General features: G+C 49.3%; 1 long non-coding RNA gene across 1 annotated transcript; it reads right to left on the bottom strand.

Moving 5' to 3' along the window:
• Nucleotides 1–242: 242 nt before the first annotated feature.
• Nucleotides 243–13,253, bottom strand: LOC135249003 (uncharacterized). Its single transcript, XR_010328539.1, has 3 exons — nucleotides 12,454–13,253; nucleotides 10,895–10,946; nucleotides 243–2,478 (listed from the first exon to the last, which is right to left on the bottom strand). It is a non-coding gene; the product is annotated as an uncharacterized LOC135249003 (long non-coding RNA).
• Nucleotides 13,254–13,524: the final 271 nt, after the last annotated feature.

Below are 13,524 nucleotides of genomic sequence, written 5' to 3'. Positions count from 1 at the left end.
AACCCTGTAAAGGGATCAGGGGGCAAAGCATATCGCCCCAGGCCTATATACCCCCAGCCTAAAATTACCATTTAAATGTAAAATGACCATGTATATCATACTTTTAATAGTTGGTAAAAAAAAAAAAAAAAATAGAGAACAAGCACTATTCTCTCAGTGCCCAGTATAATATCTTTTATGTACGTTAACATTTTTATGTATGTTAACATAACACGCAACTCCAACCACGGTCCACTTACACTTCACTGGGAGGGGAATTGTTGACACCTGTAAGTATGAAACTGTAAGGTAAGGTAGTGTGGAATAAAGTAAAAAAAGGGGGAAAAACACCAGAGGAAACTGCTTATTTTGTGAAAATTCGGTTTTTTTATTTAGATATACTGTTATTTTATATACTTAAAATTTCAAATTTTTCCCCAATGTTCTCATTTACATGCTCCATCACAAGACACATACAACAGAACGCACAGACATACAGCAGGACAGCACTGGTGGAGTCCCTCAGTGTGTTACTCTGCCTGAGGACGACCCTCAGTCATCCACGGCTGTTTGTCTTTGGTATGATGGCCGAGGACGCACAGAGAACTGGCCGGGTGCTGTGCGGTATGGTAAAAGGACTGCATTTATATAGCGCTTTTATCCAAAGCGCTTTACAATTGATGCCTCTCATTCGCCAGAGCAGTTAGGGGTTAGGTGTCTTGCTCAAGGACACTTCGACAGGCCCAGGGCGGGGTTTGAACCGGCAACCCTCCGACTGCCAGACAATCGGTCTTACCTCCTGAGCTATGTCGCCCCAGTATGGCTGGCTAATGTCCCTGTGACGACCCTACCTGTTACATCACATCCTGTGCCGGAGAGGAGGGAGTGGGACCCGAAACGAGGGTGAGACATGGCCGCTGTTAACACCCCCCCAGTCCCCTCGGGAATGACATGTAGCCACCCACTTATTCCCAGCGCCATTTTGGGGGGGGGGGGTGGGATTTAAGTCAATTAGCGTAAGAGGGCAACTTGGTGCACCCCGTGTAGGGGAGGTGTGTCGAGACTCATCGGGTCAGGAGGGGGCCCCTCGGGGTGGGAGTGAGAACAGGGGTTGCCAGGACTGCAACTTAAACACCCCACTTTCCTGTCAATCCTGAGGCTACAGCTGCTCTCACCAGAGGTGTTCAACCACCTGCGCTAGCTTTGCTCTGCTCCTTTAATTACAAAGTCAATTGCACAAACAGACACACACACACACACACGCAGGTATTCACACGCAGACGCACACACACACACACACAAATTCTGTATACATTTGTACATAAGAAATGCATTAATGAGCGTTTAGTGCTTCAAAGTAGTATTTACAGTCTCTCTGTGGCATAATTGAATACTGGAGAAGGCTTTAATTTTGTCTGGCGCTCAGTGCTTCCCCACTGCTCTGTTTAAGCACTTAAGACGCGATGCAAATGCGATGCTTTTAAAGGCTTTTAATCGCAGTCTGATCCAACCTTCCAGCGCCTACCTTCCGTTGTCCTTATCGCACAGGGAAATTGTGAACTATACTTGTGACTTCACAAATGTGAACATGTATATATTTATACGGAGAGGCACAGTGTGTGTGTGTGTGTGTGTGTGTGCGCACGCGTGAGTGTACTCGTGTGTACATGCCTCTTCGGTTTTCCACCATCTTTTTCTTTAATCTTCCCGTGAATTCACTTGCCTAATCCCCTCTTCCCATTACTTTTTTTTTCTTCCTCTGAGCAGTTTTCTGTAGATTCTCCCAGGTCATTGTAGCCGGTTTCCCTGAGATCGGCCCGTCAGTGCACAGGACGGATCTCTAACAGACAACCCCACTCGCCATCGCAGGCTCCGAGCCTCCTGAGCCAGGGAACCACACGATTTCCATACGCTGTTATACGTACGCAAACTTCCACAGGACATTGTAGGCAGGACGCGTGAGATCTGTGATTGTGTACAAACTTAAAAAAAAAAAGGACCTTAACCGTCTGACCTTAGGCTGGGGTCAGGGTGCCGACAGACTACTTAAGACCAAAAGCTCTGTTACTAACGGTAACAGATCTGACACATGCTGATGACACAATTAATAATGTTGCATATTTTAAATCTGATTGCAGGGGCTCTGTTGCGTAACGCTAATTATATTCAGCCCTCCGCTGTTGAAGCCAGTCCAATTCGAATTTTATGAAAATGTATTTTAAAAACGTAATCCTATTTGCGGTGCAGATGGGTCCGAGCCTCTTTCGCACGGGCCGCCTGTCCGCAGGCCGACCCTGCCTTTACCGTCGCCCCCGGTTACACGAACAGTGCCCGTGGCTCCTCTAAGGGCCCACCCAATCGCTCTTTCCAGCCGGTGGCAGATCAGGAATCTATTTAGCTGTTAATCAGGCTAATGAGATTCCCCAGTCAGGCTAATTCTGGCTCTCCTGAAGAGGAGCATCCTGGGTAAACAATCGCACTACACGCAGAGAAGGTTTACTGCAAAAAAACAAAACAAAAAAAAAAACCTCAAATCAGTGGTCTCTCTCTCACACACACACACACACACACACAAACACAAAGGGCTGTGCACACACATTGTCACGTACACGCACTTCTGAAAATATATGGCACTCACAATCGCACACAAATATGCATGTGCACACACATATACCCCCTCATAAATGCACACAGTTACACCATGTGCACACGCGCACGCATGCTCTCATGCACCTGCACGCACACACTAATTCATGCACATACACACGCACGCACACACAAGCAGACACATGTTTACATATAGACACACATGCGTGCGCAACGTACACACAAACATATGCACACACACACACATATGCGTGCTTCATCTCAATCTCCCCCAGGTCTAGGAAACAAAATTAGTTTTTTTTTTTTTTTTGTCTCTCACCCGCCTTCACAGATGGGTTTCAGGAGGAAATGTGCAAAGGAGCTTTTATAATCAAAGATTTTGAACCGGATGTCAGTGACGGCTTAAGAGGCTATCTATCACCAGCGCGACTCACAGGAGGTCTTTAAAGAGGTTGTGCTGAGATACACGGCAGCAGCCTCCAGCTCTCTCTCTCTCTCTCTCTTCCTGTCTCTGTTTCTCTCTCTCTTTCTCTCTCTCTCTCACTCACCCTGCGTGATGCCTTTGCATTGCTCCGCATTTGTGTCTTTTTTTTTTTTTAAATAACGGTTTCTTTCACAACTGCCTCAAACGTCAAAAGGAAAGCCAAACATACCCCCACACGCATGCTGTCAACTCTGTGACTGGCTGCTGGCTTCATGCGCCCTACGATCTGCCAATCAACCAGACGCGCTCCTTTTTGAATACAGAATTCGGGGGGGGGGGGGGGGATTAAATGCTGTTGACAAACTGCACGATTCAAAGGCACACATTAGCCTACAGGTGAAGCGTGAATGTGTCCCTCTCGACAAATCAAGCACCAAAGTGCTTCTGTTGCTGCAGCAGAATTCATTTATTTAAGAAGAGCAGGGTGTGTGCATTGAGAAGCGGTATTTAAAAAAAAAATGTCAAACACAAACTGCTATTTGCAGAAGTTCACGGTCTCTACGCTGCACGTTTTTGAGTTACGCAGTCACGTCAGATGGAAAAGGGAGGACTATCATGTGAGCGTGCACATGTATCGCAGCCGCCATTTAAGAATGACCTCAAAATGAACGAGACCCCGTGACGGACTGGAAGAGCCCGCTGGCTCAGTTTCTGGCCGGAGTATCCTGGCGACGGGCCAGGGGCTGAGACGAGCCAATGCCGTCGTGATCCTTGCCCTGCGTGTGCCCCAGTAATCCACCGGAGGAACAGCTGCATGTGCCAACTGTGTGTGTGTGTGTGTGTGTGCGCGGTCCTGCGCAGCCGAGGCTCGGGACGCTATGCTAATCTGAGCTCAGATCAGTTCAGGGTTTGTTTCCACAACCATTAGCAGGGGTTTAAAGGATAACATTAACAAGTAATCCACGGGCTCACCCAGGATTGCAGCCAACACTTTTCACCCTGTTCGGAAACCCCGGCTTACTGCTTCCCAGCGGACCGAAAAAAAGGAGCAAAAGAATGTCTGTACTCAAAAACCTTTGCTCAGTCCTACGTCATTGTATTGTTTGCGCAAAACGAACATTTGTCTGTGGAGTCCTGATGTTCTCCGTGATTCAGAGAGGTCAACTCTGGTTTTTGGCTGGACCGCAACAGCGGGGCCTGCCCTATAAACGCGAATGTCTGTGACTGAGTGAGTGACTGAGTGAGTGACGAAGTTACACCATTGGTCGGGCCGAGTTAGGAAGTTACACCATTGGTCGGGCCGAGTTAGGAAGTCACACCATTGGTCGGGCCGAGTTATGAAGTGTGCTAGGTCCAGCCATATACTAGGTTTTGACCTGGTCTTGTTTTAAAAAGCAGACATTGTGCAGATCTCATCTTGACGGCGAGAGCTTCCACTCGTGAGATCCAGGAGACTCAGCGTTCACTGGGAACGGCACCAGCTAAGCTGAGCACCCCAGAGCAGTCTTAACGCAGGACGCGGCACCTGCTCTGTGTTCAACGCTGCTCGTACGTTGCAACCCGTGTGCTGACGACGAGACCATGACCCGCGCTGGACACCGAGCACGGCGGAGCTACGCCTCTCATATTTAACATTTAACACGGCCTAACGGGATTAATCAAGATGATAATTTAAGATAAACAATCTTTTTTTTTTTTTTTGAAAAGAAGAAGAAAAATGAACTGATCTGCCCTTCGGAGCTCTCGAGGCTGCGGCGGCAGAGCTTCTTCCGCAGAGAGGACCGAGTTCATAACGCCTCTTCCACAGATCTCTCTCTCTCTCTTTTTCCTTTTTTAAATTTTTTTATAAAAAGGTAATAGCTCTGCTGCTTAAACCCTGGGATGGGAGCCGAAATTTGTTTCAAAGGCGCTGGAGAGAGAGAGAAAGAGAGATAGAGAGAGAGAGAGGGAGAGGGAGAGGGAGGGAGAAAGAGAGAGAGAGAGAGAGAGAGAGAGAGAGAGGGAGAGAAAGAGAGATAGAGAGAGAGAGAGGGAGAGGGAGAGAGGGAGAGAGAGAAGAGAGAGAGAGGAGAGAGAGAGAGAGAGAGGGAGAGGAGAGGGGGAGAAGAGAGAAAGAGAGAGAGAGAGAGAGAGAAGGATAGAGAGGGAGAAGAGAGAGAGAGAGAGAGGTGTGTGTGATGAAAGCAAACGGGCCTGAGAGGAGGTGATGGCCGCGGTGATGTGAGGGCTGGCCCGAGGCGGTGTCGGCGGACCGGCGGCGGCGTGGCAGCGGCACAGCGATGGCGGGCGGCGGACGGCGGCGTCTTCAAACGCCTCGCTCTCCACGGGGGGAGGATGAGAAGGCCGCCGTCCGTCCGCTAAGCGGGGGGGAACCGCGGCGCGGGTACGCGAGTACGCAGGGGCCCCGCCCGCTCCCCTATTAGCGAGGTCCTTCACCTCCCGTTATGTACATAATAACCTGACCCCCGGGTCCGCGCTCATTAGCACTCAGACCGCCCCGCCCCGCGGCTGCCGGGCACCTCACGGGGGGAGATAACGCGGGACAGATGCCGGCTGGATTAGGGCTTGATGTGAGCGGGAGGCAGGCGAACAGGAGAGGGAGCACAAAAACTCCCCCCTCCCCCCCCCCCGCTGCTGCGGATTTTAACCCTGCAGAAATCTGCACGCTGAGAGGGCTTCTTATTTTTCCCCTTGCAAGGACAAGACAGAGATTGGGTGGCTTGCATTTCTTAGATTCTGCACATTTCCTGCAAGACGATCCAGCTCTTGATGTCTCATATCTGATACAAATGGTTATTTATTGTTTTGGTACCTTTACATGAGTCATTTATATACATGCGTGAAAACAGAATTTCTTACTTTCCCTGCAATTGCTTAACAAACGTTGTCCCTACAACTCTCTGGCCTTTTCCTGCCACGGTCAGTAATTTCCCATCGAACCACTAGTCTGACCCCTGCCCCTCTCTGTCAAAGAAAATATCACTCAGTATTGTGTGATGCATATACTGTATGACTGCACTGTCCAAACATGTCAGTGAACCTGGGAGGCAAACGCAGCACGTTTTAAATCCAACCTGTAGGGGGCAGTGCTGAGCACCGTGCGAGGTCCTCTAAGCTGAAAGCACGGAGGGTTGGTTGTGGATTTGATGGCTGAGTGAGTGAGTGGTACTGACGGGAGTGCTTTCCTGCTCATGTCGCTGTGCGGCCTGTGGGACCTTACAGACCAGAAGCAGCCCTATCATTGATTCAAGCCTGACCTTCGTCGGCCAGACTCCCAGAGGAACAGGCAGGGGTCGGGGGTCAGAGGTCAGAGTCTACGATTCTCCCACCCAAGCTGGGTTTAGCCTTTTGGATTAGCGTACACGTATGACCAATACAATGGCAGCTACCACCAACAAATAAACATTTGGCCAAATGATTATTTAAGAGTTCCATAGATCCTGCCATTGAAAAACACAGAATGACCATCTGTGACACTCAGACTCATACGTACCACAGTTGCTGTTTGTCTTCATGTGTGATACAGCGCCTAGCCCTAGCCTGTAATCCCTAGTGGGTAGGAAAAGCTAGAAACTATTTTGGAAGCCGAATATGTCTTGCTGAATTTTTCTGTAGTTGTTGTTGTTGTTGTTATTTATCAAAATAGCATTCCCACAACCACAGAATGGAGCAGGGGAGGAGAAAAGGGCAAACTCTATTACTTTTCTGCCGTCTGACTGAGAGGCTTCACACACAAGGTTATTTCTGTTCTAATGAGATTACGGCCGCGTTCGCTCTTCGCTGAGCCGGGCCCCGAAGCTCATTTCGCTGCGCGGCTCAGAGTCGGCTGCTGATAAGACTGCCCCTCTCTCCCCGCCGCTCACCCCCGGCGCTGCGCTCTGACTGCAATCTGCAGACAGACAAGCCCCGTCTGGACTGACAGACAGACAGACAAGCCCGCCTGGACTGACAGACAGACAGACAGACAGACAGACAAGCCCGCCTGGACTGACAGACAGACAGACAGGCAAGCCCCGCCTGGACTGACAGACAGACAGACAGACAGACAGACAGACAGACAAGCCCGCCTGGACTGGCAGACAGACAGACAGGCAAGCCCCGCCTGGACTGACAGACAGACAGACAGACAGACAGACAGACAGACAAGCCCGCCTGGACTGACAGACAGACAGACAGACAAGCCCTCCTGGACTGACAGACAGACAGACAGACAAGCCTGCCTGGACTGACAGACAAGCCCGCCTGGACTGACAGACAGACAGACAGCAGACAGACAAGCCCCGTCTGGACTGACAGACAGACAGACAGACAGACAGACAAGCCTGCCTGGACTGACTGACAGAGAGACAGACAAGCCCGCCTGGACTGACTGACAGACAGACAGACAGACAGACAGACAGACAAGCCCACCAGGACTGACAGACAGACAGACTGACAGACAGACAGACAAGCCCGCCTGGACTGACAGACAGACAGACAGACAGACAGACAGACAAGCCCGCCTGGACTGACTGACAGATAGACAGACAGAAACAGGGGAGGAATAAACCAGACTATTGCCAGAAAGCTCGGAAAACGTCATTGTGCAATTTGCTTTAAATGGTATATGGTGTACCCTGCTACTGGTTGAAAAGTATACGGCTGTGTCTATACAGCGTTGCCCAGGCTTCATTCACATACGAGCCACTTCCCTCTACCTCTTTTGGCACCAGTACTCCACGACCATTAACACACACTCATGCAGCAGAGCTCCCCCCCCCGCCTACCTCTAATTGAGTGGGTGCACCCGCTCAAGAGCAGGAAGAGGAGGATCTCCTCGTGTCGTCGAAATTAAAAACATGCACGGTCTGTGTCTTGCACTTCTTCTCTCGCAGTCACAATAGACTGGACATGCTCCCCCCACCCCCCATTCTCAATTCAAAGACCCACCCAGGGTCTGTATCTCAGCCCAAACCTCTGCACCTGCTGGGCAGACGAGGGAGGGGGTGATAAAGCGGGACGCCCCCCGTCCCGTGCCGTCAATCGTCGGGCCAGCAGCCCCGGCCGGCTCCTCTAATGTTTGGTTTAATTTGCTCTGTGGCGCAGGCCTTGAGCTCTTATTCATTTTGATAAATTGAGGGGGAAGCCCTCTAATAAATCAGCGCAATGATGAATAAGAGCCTTAAATAGGATATTAAGATTTATATCGGAAGTCTGGTAATGGGTGACAAGTACACAATCGCTCCCCCCCCCCACCTCTCCAGTCAAATTGCCGTGGCTCCTCTCGTCACGGCGACGGGGCGATCTCTTATCAGGGCCCCAAACGCGAGGGAGGGCGGCACCGTGCTGCGGGTTCAACGTTGTTACCCCCTGTGGTGAGGCACGAGCGGCGAAGACTGCGAGGCCCGTAATCTGCACGGGGGTACGGAGGCCATTTTGTTTTTTTAAAAAGGGTCGGGAGATGGAGTGTCGTGCTCCTCTCTGCGAGACCCTGCGAGATCCTCGACTCCAACGCGAACGCACGCCAACGTCCACTCGTTCACCCGGGAGTCAAACAGCAGCTAATGTATCGCGCGCAACAATAATTGCTTCTTTTTTTTTTCTTTCCCCCCAAACAGCACCCCCCCCCCCACCCACCCCCACAACAACACCTGCAGCAGAGCAGTAGACTTCTTTGTTCAAAACCAGTGACTGTGATCTCGAAGACCTTGCGTGCGATTTGTGTGTGTACCTGCGTACTTGCACACGCATGCGTATGCGCATATGTGAACGTGTGCATACATGTGTGTGTGTACGCATGTGCGGTACAAGTATGTGTCAGTGCGTAAGTACCCTGTAAATACAAAAGTGCCCATGTTTTTCGACAGCTTCTCTGTACATGAATGCAGATGACTAGCCAAATGGCTTGTCAGTCTCTTCGTTGGATGCCCAGTTAGGTTCTCTCTCTCCAGCGTGGAAGGTACCGTGAGTGGGCAGTGCCGATCGCGTCTCTGAGGCGTCTCTCCCCCGCTGCTGCTGCTAGCCTAGCGGCTTCCCATTTAACGGTCAGCTGCGGCGCGGTGGAAGGGCTGCCCGCGCTCTCGCAGACGCTGGCGAACGACGCAGACGCGCCTCCGCTCCAGGCGTCGTCACGTCACTTAATTATACACCGCTGCAGCTTTAGCGCGTCCGTATCTGGGCGTTAGCATCTCGTTCTGCGTGAGCGATGCTCTCGAGCGTAATTAAGCCTTGTTTACAATCGAACGCTCAAAAGGGTCGCGATGCTGCACGGATAACGGCTTCAATTAAGGGTCAAAAAATAAAGCTGGGGGGGGTCGGGGGGGGAGGGGGTTGCCTTGGGAATAATACGCCAGGATGACACCAATTAACTGAGAATGCAAACACAATCACAGATGAGCGGGTAACTTCTTGCTCGATGTCACGTGCGAACGCCACGCCATCAGACTTTGAGGTGAACTGCGTTCACGTGAAAATCAAGGAAATTTCACTCGAGAACATTTTCCATTCACGTGTATATCACTGACACACCACGGGTATTTTAAAAGAAGAAAAAAAGGCTGATTTAAAATTCAGTAACAACGCAGTATGAAATAAGAAAACAATGTGGTTTTTGCTGCTTTTTAGTGAGGTAAAATAGCAAAACTATTATTGATTAAAATCAACAAGATTGTACTGGCCTTCAGATTCCAAATCAGCAGAGACTGAATCTCTCACCAAACAGAACCAAACTTTGCATGGTACTGCACATTGCCTGCTGACTAACAAATCATTTTAAAATAGTGACTTACTTAATTGAGACAAGATATCCAGCACTGAGCAATACATTTTCCACTGGATACTATACATCAGGTGTGATATCAAAACAGAGAAGCAATTACAATGATAATTATTTCAGCACTAAACACCTTTCATGTTGTATGCTCAGATCAATGTAATTGTGATTATTTTACTTTATTTTACCTTTAACAGACTCTCTTATCCAGAGCAATTTAAACACAAGTGCAAAGACCAGGGATCAAAATGCCGTGAATCCATTTGGGTGAAAGTATAGTCCCAGGAGAGAAAGCAAGTGCAAGAACGGCAGACATCCAGAGATTTTGGGAAGAAGGGTAGAGAGGAGGGGACCAAGGACAGAGCCTTGGGGAACACCTGCAAAGAGGCGACTGAGTGTTGATACAGTGCAACGCTAGGGGAATGTCCAGCGAGGAAATACGCAGTCCAGGCAAGGGCTGTGCCACAGATCCTGATTGCAGACAGAAAAGACAGGGCAGCAGTGTCGCATGCAGCAGACAGGTCAAAGAGAATCAGGTACGGCAGGCTGCCGAAACAGAGGGAAGAGTCTAACTGACAGAGAGGAGCACAGTTTCTGTGGAGCGTTGAGGCCTGAAACCAGACAGAGGCAGCAGAGAGACTGGTTGGTCAACGGCAGAGGGCTTGGGAGTGGGTTTCATCAGCAAGGGCGTGACATGTAAAAACCATGGAATATATCACTGTAATTGCATCTTTCAGTTTGGCAATTTATCTTATAATGAAATGTTTCTGCCAATTAGTTGTGTAGTAGTGTCTGACGTTCAAAATTACTTTTTCCACAGCCCTGGGAAACATGCATGTGTGAGGACACACACACACACACACAGACACATGCACGCACACACGCAAACAAAGGCACATGCACGCACACACACACACATACATATGCATGCACACAGGCACACACACACACAGGAATACACACACACACACACACACACACATGCACGCACGCACACATCAGCACACATTCACACACACACACGCACACACACAAAACCCAGGCACACGGACACACACACATACACATGCACGCACACACAGGCGCACACACATACACACACACAGTGTTCCAGACTCTGCAGAGCTTCAAACCTGTCAGTCGTCTTGACAACAAAGGGGCAGCGGTAGCAGGTTGGAATAGTCCCTGTGAGGGGAATGTGAAACAGAATGGAGATGTACGAGTGTATGCCGCTCACACAGAACACACATCACATACATGCTTATATATAAAATTATCTGTCTGCCTCCACACACACACACAAGCACACAGACACACACACACACACTTACATATAAAATCATCTGTCTGTCTCCACACACACACAGGCACACACTCACACATGCTTACATCGAAAACCATCTGTCTGTCTCCGCACACACGCGCACACACATACACAGGCACACACAAGCACATACACACGCACACACACAGGCACACACGCTCGTACAGAACACACATCACAAACACATGCTTACATCTAAAACCATCTGTCTGTCTCCACACACACACATACATCCCTTGAGTGTACCGACAGAGGTACAAGTTCACGGCTGTCCTGGGCTGAAGGCCAATCATAACTAAGAGAAGGTGTGAGGACGCAGAGAGGACCACACGTTTGACACGCAGAGGTTATGGGGTTAATGATGTAGCTGTGCTTAAATATTCCGCAAACCTTCAACCCCCGCTGACTAATGAGAGTCCCATTGAGTTTCGCTCAAAGCTCAGTCTGTCTGCCTGAGCTAGCTTTTAAGGATAATATTGTGAACGCGCATGATCGCGCTGTACTCATTACCAGCGACAGAGCTATGGATAGTTAGCTTGCAACACACAGCTGTACTAAGCCAGCTTGGGATAGCTAAATGTTACTGTGTTTTATGCTACATATGGCCCTGCTGGTAAATATAGCCTAATCAACTGCTAGCCTGCCGACCCACACATGATACGCAAGCAGTTTTGCCAAATAATTATCTCAGTTTGTCAAATCACTGTACCCTCAATTGCTTGGGTAACGTTAGCTAGCCAAAACGAAAAGGCTAGCAAAAAGGCAAAGGAAATCAATGTAGCAAGCTAGCAAACGGAAATAGATAATTTCAGGAAAACATTTGATGCATGAAAGGAAAACATTTAGAGTTTCAACAGCTAACTGACTCAGTGCCAGCAGTTAACATTAGATAGCCTAGCTATCAAATAAGCTCAAAAATATAAATCAAGTTCACCTACACGCTCAAAAAGGATATATTAATATACACCACGCTTTTCGTGTTACTACATTTGTGTTATTTTCACCTCATTTTGTGTCAAAGTTACTACTGTTGGGTTACAAATATGCAATGTATGTGTTTCAAAGGGCGGCCTTTTAACACAAACTGTGCTGAAAGTAACACAAAACGTGTTGTCCTTATGTAGACACAGAGGTGTATTTAAAAATTATACATTATGTGTTGCTTTTAAACACATCTGTTTTGAGCGTGTAGCCTACTTCAAATTAAAATGGTTTGATGCACTGCGCACAGGTTATGTTATACCATTTACTGCGAATGCACACACCGACGATGTAATTTGTTGTGCATATTTAATCAAATTACTTTAATTTATGGCAAACAGTAAATTAATTGAGTGGAAAGTCCTTAGATTTCCTAGCGTCACTTACTCCGTTCTTCTCCCATAACGTTCATTTGGACATGAGGAAAATTGATAACGAGAGAGGCGGGACATAAATTATAAACGGCATGCCAGTGGCCAATAACTGACCGGTATTTAACGGCACCAGTAATTCCTATCCTTTGGGTCAGCTCGTGTGCGATTGGTTCCCTGGACCTTCGTGGTGTTTTGTGGTTTTGTGGAAAACTGTCAACAGCTGTGTAAATGATATATATAAAATGAACAAAACTGCACTTGGGAGATCTATGAGAACTGCGATCCCTCCGTATTATCTTGTCTCTGAGATTGCCGGTCCTATCCGTTCCAGCCCATTTCCACCCCTGCTAATTGCAGGGTGCCCAGCTCTGCTCTTACAGGCACAGCCGGCCCCTGCTCAATGGAGCTAACCTGATGATAATGACACAGGCGGGGGGAACTCTGACCCACGGACACCCGCATTAACGGCGGGTCTCCTCGCGGGGACTTAATACAGTCGGCGAAATTGATCATACAGCGGAACAGAGGCTGTTCAAATATAAAGATGACATCATATTTCATTTACGCGTAATACGTTGGCGAGAGTCAGAGGTGTCCTTTGCGCGCGGATCCCCGGCAGCGGTTATTGGCTTTTATACTGCGTCCTCACTGCAGCACTGGGTTTGATTTAAGCCTCTGCCAAGGACGGCCGCCTCCATTACCGTGTCACCGGCTGAGCACACGCTCACCGCGGGACTCTGGTAGTCACACGGCGGCCAGCTGTTTCTCCGCCCCGGGACATTCATTCCCGCGTCCAGTCTCAAAGCAGTCGGATACCTCCCGGGAGGAGGGGGGTAAAAAAACGAAATCCTCACAACAGCAGCGCGTACGGATAACAGTGTTTTGGGGGGAGGGAGGGAGGGAGGGAGGGGGGGAGTGCAATTCGAAGAGTTGAAGGACAGCATAGTCGGCCGGTTTGTGTGTTCAGACCTACAGTCTCTGGTTCAGACACAGGCACGGTGGGCGTGGCTGTTTCCATGGCAGATCTGTCCCCGAAGGGGGGGGGGAGCCGGGCATGTGCAGGAGAGCAGCGCGAGAACACCCT

This window comes from Anguilla rostrata, chromosome 2 (genome assembly GCF_018555375.3).
Source record: "Anguilla rostrata isolate EN2019 chromosome 2, ASM1855537v3, whole genome shotgun sequence".
NCBI lineage: Eukaryota > Metazoa > Chordata > Actinopteri > Anguilliformes > Anguillidae > Anguilla > Anguilla rostrata.
This window is presented reverse-complemented; position numbering and strand designations above follow the sequence as displayed.